This window comes from Scyliorhinus canicula, chromosome 8 (genome assembly GCF_902713615.1).
Source record: "Scyliorhinus canicula chromosome 8, sScyCan1.1, whole genome shotgun sequence".
Classification (NCBI taxonomy): Eukaryota; Metazoa; Chordata; class Chondrichthyes; order Carcharhiniformes; family Scyliorhinidae; genus Scyliorhinus; species Scyliorhinus canicula.
In genome coordinates, this window is record NC_052153.1 from 76,483,093 (window position 1) to 76,496,693 (window position 13,601).

Below are 13,601 nucleotides of genomic sequence, written 5' to 3' on the forward strand. Positions count from 1 at the left end.
TCTTATCTCAATGTCAGACTCCAGTGCTTTCCCCATACCCTCTCACACCAGTCTAGAAATCTATTTCTTTCTTCAATATATTCAGTGATTTAGCCTCCACAGCCCTCTATGGTAGAGTTCCACAGGTTCACCACCCTCTTCGAGTGAAGACATTTCTCATCTTACCCCAGTCCGAAATGGCCTGCCCTGTACCCAGAGACTGTGACCCCTTGTTCTAGATACCCCACGCACCCCCCAGCCCGAGGAAAAAATATCCCTGTATCCAGTCTGTCCACCCTTGTCAGAATTTTATGCTTTTCAATGAGATATCCTCTCGTTCACTTATTATATCTAGCTCCTTTTTTAGCTGGTTTAGCTCACTGGGCTAAATCGCTAGCTTTAAAAGCGACCAAGCAGGCCAGCAGCACGGTTCGATTCCCGTACCAGCCTCCCCGGACAGGTGCCGGAATGTGGCGACTAGGGGCTTTTCACAGTAACTTCATTGAAGCCTATTCGTGACAATAAACGATTTTCATTTCATTTCAGTGGGCTAGACAGCTGGTTTGTGATGCAGAGCAAGGCCAGCAGCACGGGTTCAATTCCCGTACCAGCTGACCCGGACAGGTGCCCGAATGTGGTGACTAGGGGCTTTTCACAGTAACTTCCTACTTGTGACAATAAAAGGTTTTTATTATTAGAATACCTTTAGGGAAGAAAATTTCCCATTCTTACCAAATCAGGCCCACGTGCGATTGACTCGGAAATGGCCCAACCATAGAAAGGTTACACCACAGGAGGCCATTTGGCCCATCTTGTCCATGCCAGCCTGAGGACCATCCAGGTGCCCTTCCTAATTCCACCTTCCTGTACCTGGTTCATAGACCTGTAGCTTACAGGACTTATAGTACAGATCCAGGTACTTGTTAAAAAATAAATAGTTTAGGGTCTCTGTCTCCACGACCAACTCGGGCAGCAAATTCCAGACTTCCACCTTGTCAAACACCTTGCACTACCTTCATCAACCCTTCTTGTTGCTTCCTCAAACAATTCAATCAAACATGTGAGACAAGACCTTCCTTTAACAAATCCATGCCGATTCGTCCGTACCTTTCTATGTGACAGTTAATTCCACCTCTGGATTTATTCTACTAATTTACTCACCACTGATGCAAGATTAACTGGCCTATAATGGTTTGGCATTTCCTTCAATCCCTTTTTAAACAACGAAACCACATTTGCATTTCTCCAGTCCTCCGATACCTCCCCTGTATCTAGTGAGGATTGGAAAATCATCTTCAGGGCATCTGCTGTTTCCTCCCCGACCTCCTTCAGTAGGCTCGGAAACAATCCATCTGGCCCTGACGACTTAAGAACTTTCAAGGCTTCCAACCTTTCGAGTACTTCCTCTTTCTTTATGATTATCCCATCCAAAACCTCAGTGATGTCCCTGGACTACTATATCTGCATTATCCATTTCTTCTGTAAACATTGAGACAAAGTATTTATTTAAAACCCTTCAAAACAGCCTCTGTATCTACACACAAGTTCCCTTTGTCACCTCCGATAGATCCCACATTTTCCTTAACTAACCTTTTACCATTAATATATTGCGAAAACATCTTTGGGTTTTCTTTAACTTGCAAATCTTGTTTCATGGCTTCTCTTTGATTTTCATATTTCCTTTTTTACTTTGTCCTTGCACTTCTTATACTCATCTAGGCTATCTGCAGTGCTTACTTAGTTCTTTGTGCCCATCATACCCTTTCTTTTTCCCTTTGATCTTCTCCTGTATTACTCGGCGGTAGTTTGGGGGGGCGGGGGGGTTATAAATTTGGCAGTACCACTTTTATTCTTGGAGGGGACATGTCTACTTTCTACATTAGGATCTCACTTTTTTGCGCTTCCCACTGGTTTTCCCCCCGATATATCCTCTAGCAGTGCTGCTCAGTCCATCTAAGCCAAGTCTTTTCTCATTTCTTCAAAATTTGCCTCCCCCGATTCAAAATTTTTACTCATGCTTCATTTCTGTCCAAGCCACTCAGTTCAAGGGCAACACATGCTGACCTTGCCAATGGTACCCACATCCCATGAAAAAATAAAAATCACTTTCAATTTTCCTGGATTCATGGATTGGTCTTGGAGTATGGTATGGGATCATAATAGAAGAGCCATTCTATCCAAAATCATCTGAAAAAATCACCGACTTGAATGTTGCGAGTTTATTGATGGTCAAGTGGTTCATCCTGGGCCCACTTTCCAGCAGAAGAGACATTTTCCTTAATCCCAAGGATAATGGGGTGGGTGAGTCATTGATCAGAGAGTAAGTCACACAAAGATAATAAATTAAAATCAGTATTTGAACTAGAGATTGCAACATGTAGACCAGAAGCTAAATTGAAGGCACAAGTTTCACTAGTTTTGAAAGAAGTTGTCAACGCATGTTCTAGATGACTATATTGTCAGAGTTTTGTGGATATATCACTTGAAAGGGGATAGTTTTAGATATTATATCAGAATTAGTTTTAAGTGCTGAATTGGTTAAAAATCTTTTGGGTCAATCTGTCACACAAGCTGCTAGCTGAAGTTGCTAGCTGAAGGATAAAACCCCAAGGGCACATCTTGATGGTCATGGGACTCAAGAAAAGTCACAGATGGTCATTCGCAAGGATAGCAATAACAATGTGGGATCTTTCACCATTTGCTCAGATGCCAAATCATCTGGAATGGACAGCAAGGGAGGGGATAATCATAAAGAACTATTTATTGCTGTAACATTATTTTGGGAAAAGCCATTATACATGATTGATATGCACAATTCTGATAATGAACAACCTCCGATGAATATTAAAGGACAGCATGTATTTCGTTAATTGTGTCTATGTTATGATTGGGTTAATTGTTCTCATATACTATGCTTAATGGGTGGCACGGTAGCACTGTGGTTAGCACTGTATGAGTGCAGCTCCAACAACACTCAGGAAGCTTGACAGCATCCAGGACAAAGCAGCCCGTTTGATTGCTCCCCCATCCACAAACATTCAAACCTTCCACTACCGATGAACAGTGGCAGCCGTGTGTACCATCTCCAAGACGCACTGCAGGAACTCACCAAGGTTCCTTAGACAGCACCTTCCAAAACCGCGACTACTACCATTTAGAAGGGCAAGAGCAGCAGGTATCTTGAAACCCACCACGTGGAGGTTTCCCTACAAGTCACTCACCACATTCAATTGAAAATACATCGCCGTTCCTTCACTCTCGCTGGGTCAACATCTTGGAACTCCCTCTCTAACCCACACAGGCTAATCCACCTAACCCACACATCTTTGGACTGTGGGAGGAAACCGGAGCACCTGGAGGAAACAAACGCAGACACAGGGAGAACTGTGCAGACTCCACACAGACAGTCTGGTAACATTCTCACCAGAGTCAAAACATTAAGGTCACACTCCAGGAACTTTGACACATAATCTAAACCAAAACTTTGGTACAGTACTAGGAGATTATTACGCTGAGTGTAATATGTCTTATGCATGCAATGTTAAACCAAGGTCTTGTTTGGCTGATTGGGTGATTATAAAAGATTCCTTAGTACTATTGAAGAGCAGGGGGATTTTCTCACCAGAATTTTACTTTCAACCAAAATGACAAAAACAACGTGATAATTATGTCAATGTTCTTTGTCGGCAATGTTTCAAGTCCACTCAATAACAACTTTAAAAATGAAAATATGTGGAATGCTCTTCCCAGGTACAACTTAACAAACCCTTGGGAAAGCAGAGGTTCGCTGAACTGTCTGATACATTACAATTATTTAACCCCACTCGGCCACTTTGATGTGACCATCAATTCACAAGACACGTAGTTGGAAGTGAACAGTGGTTTTAATAGTCTTACAACTGAGCCTGCCTGCGACAAGATGAACTGGCAGCAGGCTCACAACTGCAGATCTTTATACTTCCAGTTAGTGGGAGGAGCCATGGGCAGAACCATGGGCGGAGCCAAGGGTGGAAACCAGTACAAACTCCTCATCGCCCCCTATGGGCAGAGCCGCGCAACTGCTCATATACCCAGCTTACAGAAACACAACACATACAATATAACACAGTGTGAATTACTAGGACTGTGATTCACCACATTCACCCCCTGCAAAAAAAAAATCAAGTCCAGTGGGGGTGATGGGTCTACAAATTGAGTCGGTCCGGCGGTCGAGTCGTCCTCTGAGATCTACGAAGCACCGGGGTTGCAGCCTCTTCTGGTGGCTGGGTGGTGGCGGTCGGCGAGGATACCATGGCGGACTCCGGGGGTGATTCGGTCCAAGCTTTGCACCCGACTGGTGACGGGGAGCGCGGAAACCCATAGGCACGGGCGCGCGGAGCACGGGCAGTGAACCTGCAGGCGTGGGAGCGCCGGGCGCTGGGTGGGGTGTAGTGCGAGGGGCACCTCGGCGGTAGTAGTGTTGGAGTTGGATCCTGCAGGCGCCAGGTGCCGGAGGGAAACAGTGTCCTGACGGCCGTCAGGGTATTTGATGAATGCATATTGTGGGTTAGAGTGGAGTAGGAGCACTCTCTCCATGAGTGTGTCAGTTTTGTGGGTCCGGACGCACTTCCGGAGGAGAACCGGGCCCAGTGTCTTCAACCATGCTGGGAGCGAAACCCCCGTGGTAGTGCCCCTGGGAAAAACAAATAGCCGCTCATGAGGGGTCTGATTGGTGGCAGTACATAGGATGGACCTAATAGCATGGAGCGCATCGGGGAGGACCTCCTGCCAATGGGAGGTTGGGAGCTTCCTGGACCGGAGGGTCAGTAGGACGGTCTTCCAGACCGTCGCGTTCTCCCTCTCCACCTGCCCGTTCCCCCTGGGGTTGTAGCTGGTAGTCCTGCTCGAAGCGATGCCCTTGTCGAGCCGGTACTGACGCAGCTCGTCACTCATAAAAGGCTAACCCCTGTCGCTGTGTACATAGCTGGGGAAATCAAATGGGTAAAGATGCTGTGCAGGGCTCTCATGACTGTGTGGGAGGTAATAATATCGGGGCACGGGATAGCAAAGGGGAAGCAGGAGAACTCATCTATAACGTTTAAGAAGTACACATTCCGATTGGTCGAGGGGAGTGGCCCTTTGAAATCGATGCTCAGGCGTTCAAAGAGCCGGGAGGCCTTTACCAGGTGGGCCCTGTCTGGTCTATAGAAGTGCGGTTTGCACTCCACACAGATCGGGCAATCCCTGGTGATGGCTTTTACCTCCTCGGTGGAGAAAGGCAGATTTTGGGCTTTGACGTAGTGGGCGAGCCGGGTGACCCCCAGGTGGCAGAGGTCATTGTGGATAGCTTTCAGGCGGTCGACTTGCGCACTGGTGCACGTGCCGCGGGACAGGGCATCTGGGGGCTCATTGAGCTTCCCCGGTCGGTACATGATATCGTACTTGTAGGTGGAGAGTTCGATCCTCCAGCATAGGACCTTATCGTTTTTAATTTTGCCCCTTTGCGAGTTGTCAAACATAAAGACAACCGATCTTTGGTCGGTGATGAGGGTGAACCTCCTACCTGCGAGGTAGTGCCTCCAGTGACATATAGCTTCCACAATGGCCTGTGCTTCCTTTTCGACCGAGGAGTGTCAAAGTTCCGAAGCGGAGAGGGTTCGGGAGAAAAAGGCGTCTGGTCTCCCTGCCTGATTTAGTGGGGCTGCGAGAGCAACCTCTGAGGCATCGCTCTCTACCTGGAAAGGGACGGATTCATCCACCGCCCGCATGGCCGCTTTGGCGATGTCCTCCTTGATGCAAGTGAAGGCCTGGCGAGCCTCATCTGATAGAGGAAAGAGTGTGGCCTTAAATAGTGGGCGGGCTTCGTCCGCATACTGAGGGACCCACTGGGCATAATACGAGAAAAAACCCAGGCACCTTTTGAGGGCCCTGGGACAATGATGGAGAGAGAGTTGTAAGAGGCAGCGCATACGGTCTGGGTCAGGGCCCAGGACTCAGTTTTCCATGACATAGCCGAGGATGGCTAGCCTGGTCGTGCGGAAAACGCATTTCTCCGTGTTATACGTGAGGTTGAGTTTCTGGGCAGTCTGGAGAAATCAATGGAGGTTAGCGTCGTGGTCCTGCTGATCATGGCCGCAGATGGTGACGTTGTCCAAGTACGGAAACGTGGCCCGCAGCCCGTACTGGTCCACCATTCGGTCCATTGCTCGTTGGAACACCGAGACCCCATTCGTGAAGCCAAAGGGAACCCGGAGGAAGTGGAAGAGGCGGCTGTCGGCCTCGAACGCAGTGTAGTGGCAGTCCTCCGGGCGGATTGGGAGCTGGTGGTATGCAGACTTCAGATCCACCGTGGAGAAGACGTGATAATGGGCGATCTGATTCACCATGTCTTCAATCCTGGGGAGGGGGTACGCAGCGAGGAGCATGAACCGATTAATGGTTTGGCTATAATCCACTACCATTCGGAATTTTTCCCCGGTCTTGACGACCACCACCTGAGCTCTCCAGGGGCTATTACTGGCCTCTATGATCCCCTCACATAGAAGCCTATGGACCTTGGTTCTGATAAACACCCTGTCCTGCAGGCTGTATCACCTGCTGCGAGTGGCTACGGGTTTGCTGTCCGGCGTGAGATTGGCAAAGAGTGGGGGGGGGGGGGGGGGGGGGGGGGGGGGGGGGGGGGTCGATTTTTAGCGCAGCAAGGCTGCAGATAGTGAGTGGGGGCAAGGGCCCGCCGAAGCTGAGTGTGATGCTTTTGAGGTTGCACTGGAAGTTGAGTCCCAGTAAGAGTGGGGCGCAGAGTTCGAGGAGTACGTATAGCTGGAAATTCGAGTAGCTAGTGCCCTGAATCGTTAGGGTCGCGACGGTGCGCCCTTGGAGGTGAACAGAGTAAAGCCCGAAGCGAGGGAGATAGTTTGCCGTGCAGGGAAGATAGGGAGCGAACAGCGCCTTACCAGATCTGGGTGTACGAAGCTGTCGGTGCTCCCGTTGATTTTAACGGAGTTAAATTGAATTGAGTTGCGGAGGTGTTTCGGACGCGACTGGTCCAACGTGACCGCGCTGAGTTGCGGGTAGTCGGCGGCTCGATCAGCTGTGCTGGAGTGGCCCCGTGATGACTGCCCTCTTGAGTTCGTAGTCTTCGAGGTGAGTTTCAGAATTTGAAGAGGATGGATCCCAAGATGGCCGCCCCTGTGGATCGCACGTGGCAGGCGGCGAGGAAGATGGCGCCCAAGATAGCGGCCCCCATGAGTCGCATGTGGCCGGCCGTGTGGAGGGGGGTTGCCAAGATGGCGGCCCCCATGAGTCACACGTGTCGGGTGGGGGCGGAGTCGGAGTACAGGCCGCAGCATTTCGGGGCCTGCGGGCATGAGAGTTAGGGAAACGAGTATCTGGGCTGCGGGAGAGTTTGGAGAGGGGGATTTCTTCGCCAGGTAGACCCGGGCATAGCGTCCTTTGCGACCGCAGCTGCTGCAGGTCGCGTTGCGGGCCGGGCAGTACTGCTGTGGGTGCTGGGGCTGTCCGCAAAAATGGCACACTGGGGCTGCGTCGTGGGTGGTTGGCCGCGCGGCGCAGGCCTGGGGCAGTCGCTGGTCGGGGGCCCACGCTTGGTCCGCCAATTCTAGTGTCCTCCAAGTTCTGGGCCCCTTTTTCAAGCAACCGCTGGCGCACATAGTTTGACCTGAGCCTTGCCACGTACACATCTCTGACAGCGAGCTCCATATGCTGTTCGGCTGATACAGCTTGGTAATTACAGTCCCGAGCTAAAGCTTTTAAATCCTGCAGGAATTCATCCAACGACTCCACGGGGCGCTGGCGGCGGATCGTACAAATGTGGCGCTCATAGACCTCATTGATGGGCCTCACGTACATTCGATCTAGCATGGCTAGGGCCTCCGTATACACGGTAATACTGTTGAGTAGAGATACGGTGGCTCACCCTTGCGTGAAGTAGACTGCAGTTTCTGATGTGCTTGATTCAGCCAGGTAGGCCTTGAAACATCTGAGCCAGTGTTGAAAGATTTCTTTCGCCTCTGCAGCCTGCGGGTCAAGTTCTAGTCGATCAGGTTTGAGGGCTGATTCCATAGTTGTTTTCTTCAAGTTTCCTAAGACTATTAAATTGATGTGACCATCAATTCACAAGACACGTGGTTGGAAATGAACAGTGGTTTTAATAGTCTTACAACTGAGCCTGCCTGCGACGAGATGAACTGGCAGCAGGCTCACAACTGCAGATCTTTATACTTCCAGTGGAGCCCAGTACAAACTCCTCATCCCCCCTATGGGCAGAGCCGCGCAACTGCTCGTATACCGAGCTTACAAAGACACAACACATACAATATAACACAGTGTGAATTACTAGGATTGTGATTCACCACACACTTATATGATCAAAAAGGAATCGACTAGTTTCCTAGAAACCAGTCTTCAACGATCTTCCAATGTCTTTTCAGGACAGAGCCAAAGAGAGTTTTCCTTAAAGAGCCCTTGATCACAATCTTCAGTTTTTTTGCCACCTACATTTGCGTTGTTCATCAGCCCAAATCCAGCCTACCAAGCTATCTAGCAGTTGTTTCCTTTGTGAACTGGTGCACAAAAAGACCCACTAAGTGAATCAAATTTCCAGTCTTGAAGGGGTAAAAAATACTTTGTCCTGATTGGTTTAATGGACTAATAAATTGGCAGCATTATCAAATCAATCAGAAAGCACTGACCAGACACAGGAAGCTTAAAGAGGCTGACATAGAACAACTGGAAGTTTGACAATGCAAGTCAGTCAACACAGTAGAAAAGGCCCAATTCAAGAGGGCCTCAAACTTAAGAGAAGTAATCTGCACTTTTCCTTATTCTATCCTTAGCAAACTTTGGTCAAACAACAATTCCTCAATTTATCTCCTAAACTGCCTCACCCCACGCTCATTAACCTTGACAAGTTCTAAATAATAATAGCTTGTCACAAGTAGTCTTCAATGAAGTTACTGTGAAAAGTCGCCACATTCCGGCGCCTGTTCGGGGAGGCCGGTATGGGAATTGAACCCGTGCTGCTGGCCTTGTTCTGCATTACAAGCAAGCAGCTATAGAGAGATGAGATACTGTTAAGTTGCCTAGTTGTACTGCTCTGTATTTTAAGGAACTTTCATAACAATGCGAGTTTGACTTGTGGACTGTAAGGATCAGCATTCTTCAACTAAGGGACATCTGTATGTCTTATAATTACTTAACATCCTTATTCTTATCTGCTGATTATGCAGAATAAGGATGGGCAAGTAGAGGGTCTGAAAAGTATGGCACTTATATATGTTTTAGATAACAGAATATTCTTGTGACATCATTATTAAAAAGGTCAGATTGCAAACGCAGTAAATAAGTACAAATCTAACTGGGATAACGTCAGCTTATGTGAATATATTTGAGAAAATAGAATACCGAAACCAATATATTTCTCTTCCTGGGTTAAAGCAACAAGACCGTTCAGTATTTTGTATTACTACAAATGAAAACTATTGCTGACACAAGACAGCTGGAAGTTTGACAGTGCAAGTCAACCAACGCAGAGGAGGCCCAAAGGAGGAGGGTGAATTTATTACTCTTGTACACTCAAGACGGCCTCAAACCCAAGAGAAGTAATCTGAACCTTTCCACTTCCTATCCTCATCTAATATCTAACGTCAGTTCTTGTTTGAAAATGCTCAGTACCTGAATATAGTAATTTGTTGTCACCAACACTTTGCTAGTGTAATCCGCCTGACAATTTCAGTAAGCAGGACAAATTTGTAAGCTGCACATTTCACTCCCTGCCATGAAGAGTTAAGTATAGTCCTGGGTAACAAACATTCTGTTCAACAATAATTTTCCTACACTCCAAAGTACTTGATTGGTTGAAAAACACTTTGGGATGTCCCACGATTGTGAAAGATGCAATACCTTTCTTAACATGAAGCTTCTGAAGGCATTTCCATGATACCTGTATTCTATCATTAGGTCAAAGTGTCCCATTCTGCGGAGACTTATTTGTATGTCTATGCACATATACATCATACATTAATCACTTTCAATAATAACTTGTTAATCCACGTTGCTCGCTACAATAAGATGGTAGTTTTTGTCTTCATTTCAGGCCATTAGGAACTTCACACCTCTCAATGTTAGTTTTCACCACACATCAATCCAGCCAATCAGATTAATTATTCTGACCAATATATCCATTTATGTCATCACCCTGGGACAAATAATTCACCTCACAGTGAAGTATATAGTGTATAATACACAAACATGTGTAAATTAGTATTGTTGTTATCTTCGCCATTGAATATGGGCCGAGGTAATGTTTTCACCCGTTAGTCTATTTGCAAACAATTTACCTCAAATGCTAATGGACAGATTTCAACTAAACTCGGTACACAGATAGGGTACAGCCCAAGGAAGGGATTTGTTTTTGGCAAAGAGGCAGATCCAGATCCTGTCAAAACGTGGGTAGAGCTTTCATAGCAGGTTGTTCGATGTGGATTGGCCCGAGTGAGATGGAATCTCTCAAATTTGTTTTTCAGCTTTGTACTTACACATCAACCAGGCATGGAAAAGCCTCGAGGAAGATTGGAGCAAATGTAATAACATTAAATTAACACAACGTGGCGGAGTTATCCACTCTACGAGTGCCTTCTTCATTTGTTATGTTCTGTAAATCCTCCCTCTTTTTATATGCATTGAGGTATCTGCTAAATTGATTTATGATTCGGAGTCTGTTGTTTAACAGGACCAAATATTTTAACTGCAATTGAATTTTCAAAATGCTTTATCCTCATTCGCTGTTTTAAGTGTTTGTAGTGTACAAATTAGAAGTAGTGTTTCCTTTGAGCTGCGCATGTATTCTTTTCTCAACTACCAACTTTCTCCGAGCACTCATCCCCAACACTTGCAAAGAGCTCAATAATTTGTTTCTTAGCAAAACTAATCAATCAATCATTCAGTTGCTTTATCTTTTCTTCCTCTTAAGACCATAGCTCTAAAATTGTGCCTCTAATTCCTCTCTGATCATACTCCGTCTGAGCTTAGTTCTCAGGACTCATCACCTGCTCCAATGACTGTACCGCATCCAACTTCACTTACTGGCCCCTATGCCAGCTGGCATTGTAAATGGCTTCCTCTTAAATAATGTTGTCCCTTGTTTTCAATCTGCCACTGCACCCCTCAAAAAATCCATCTTCAACCCATTTGTCCTTGCAAAATATCACATACCCAACATCCCTTTTCTCTTCACAGTTTTCTCCCCAATATATGTCTGTATTTTCATGCAACCGAGTTTGAAACTCTCTTGTCAGACTTAGGTTCCTGCCACAACTCTAGGACAGATCTAGCCTAACACATAATTACATCTTCTATAACTGTGGAAACATTATTCCTTCTCTCTGCAGTATTTTACTGCATCCACTTCACTCCATCATTGCTTTCAGACCCATGCTCACAAATTCCTTCCTTAAACCCTTCTGCTTCCTTCCCTTTCTTTACGGTACACTTTAAAAACTCTAAACAAGCTTTTGATCACACCTCCTGAGGATTTCTTCCTTGGATCAAAATCCATTTTTGTCTGATTACATCTTTGTGGAAGTTCTGGGACCACTTTTCAACATTAGAGAAAATGCATAAATACAAGTTGTTGCCAAACATAAGATATGCACATTGATTAAATTTGCCAACAATTTGCTGATTTATAAAAGAAAAAATATATAAATATATTATATTTTAGTCCATTACAAAATGTTTAAAGGCCCAGTTGCTTAAACACTACAATGCTCTTCTTGCTTCTTCGAGCAAATTTGGCAGTTTCTTGCTGTAATGTGTAAGCCACCATGCCCATGGGCTTTTGGGTCAAAACATGCATTGCTCATTTAGAAACGCATCAGAACTTAAACGCTTCTTCGGTTTTAGACCTTAGATACAGAAGGAGTAGCTAGAAAACAAGTCTGAATGATGGCAAAATATGTTTCGGCAACATGTTCCCTAGGAGGTTGTAGTTGAACATATTCAACTCAGAGGTCTCGAGACAAATAGTTAAGCCAAAGTGTAGGCTATGGACTATTTGCATTACAACCAGAAATCTTGATTGAGAAGGAGCTAATAACTAAGTCCAAAAGGAAATCTTGAAACACAGCTGATAATGAACAGTTTTTAAATTGGTTGCATTGCCATTAGGAAGTCAAAATTCTCACTTTCACTGTAAAACTGTACATTTAAATTGTTTTTTAAAAATCTTATTTGTAAAATTTGTGCTCATCAAAGCTATTTATCTATTCTTTTCTTCTTTGTTACCAAGTATGTGCAATATCTTGGAATCAGGCAGATGGTATAAACATTCTTGAATAATCTGTGGGTTGATGAATGCAGATCACTTTCAAATATGCGGAGAGAAAATTGAAGCAAAAATGGGCGAGAGGTCCATTCTTCAGGATTCCCCATGTGCTCAACTTATTGCCCAGAAGTATTTGGAACTTTATTTGAGAAGACATTAATTCTATGACTATAATAATCTATTGAGGCAACATCTTTAGCATCTTGATCAGGGGGTTAGGGAGGCAGAAATATCCTGTCAGTCAAAAAACAGTTTCTGCCTTCTCCTTCTGCTGGAAACCACTTCCAATTTAGTTGGAAACAACAAGAACTTAGTCACAGCTCCTCCTATTTTTTCTGATGCCTGCCTGGTCAATTTTAGGGTAAAAAGATAGAGGATAACTTCTATCAAGATTTGGCAACCAGTGGTCATGTAGAAAATGGAGATCATGAGTGTCACAGAACATAGAACAGTACAGCCCAGAACAGGCCCTTCGGCCCTCGATGTTGTGCCGAGCATTGTCCGAAACCAAGATCAAGCTATCCCACTCCCTGTCATTCTGGTGTGCTCCATGTGCTTATCCAATAACCGCTTGAAAGTTCCTAAAGTGTCCGACTCCACTATCACAGCAGGCAGTCCATTTCACACCCGAACCACGCTCTGAGTAAAGAACCTACCTCGGACATCCCTCCTATATCTCCCACCCTGAATCTTATCGTTATGCCCCCTTGTAACAGCTACATCCACCCGAGGAAATAGTCTCTGAACGTCCACTCTATCTATCCCCCTCATCATCTTATAAACCTCTCATCCTCCTCCGCTCCAAAGAGAAAAGCCCTAGCTGCCTCAACCTTTCCTCAAGACCTATCCTGCAAACCAGGCAGCATCCTGGTAAATCTCCTTTGCACCCTTTCCAATGCTTCCACATCCTTCCTATAAGGAAGTGACTAGAACTGTATGCAATACTCCAAATGTGGTCTTACCAGGGTCATGTATAGTTGCAGCATAACCCGCGGCTCTTAAACTCAAGCCCCCTGTTAATAAACGCTAACACACTATAAGCCTTCTTCACGGCTCTATCCACTTGAGTGGTAACCTTCAGAGATCTGTGGACATGAACCGCAAGATCTCTCTGTTCCTCCACATTCCTCAGAATCCTGCCATTGACTCTGTAGTCCGCATTCAAATGTTTTCTACCAAAATGAATCACTTCGCACTTATCAGGGTTAAACTCCATCTGCCATTTTTCAGCCCAGCTCTGCATCCTATCAATGTCTCTTTACAGCCTACAACCGCCCTCCACCTCATCCACTACTCCACC

The 13,601-nt window shown here is 45.8% G+C and overlaps 1 protein-coding gene across 3 annotated transcripts in view; it reads right to left on the minus strand.

The window, feature by feature from the left end:
* Positions 1-13,601, minus strand: part of LOC119970333 (spindlin-Z) — a 108,140-nt gene that overhangs the window by 65,992 nt on the left and 28,547 nt on the right. The window lies entirely within an intron of this gene.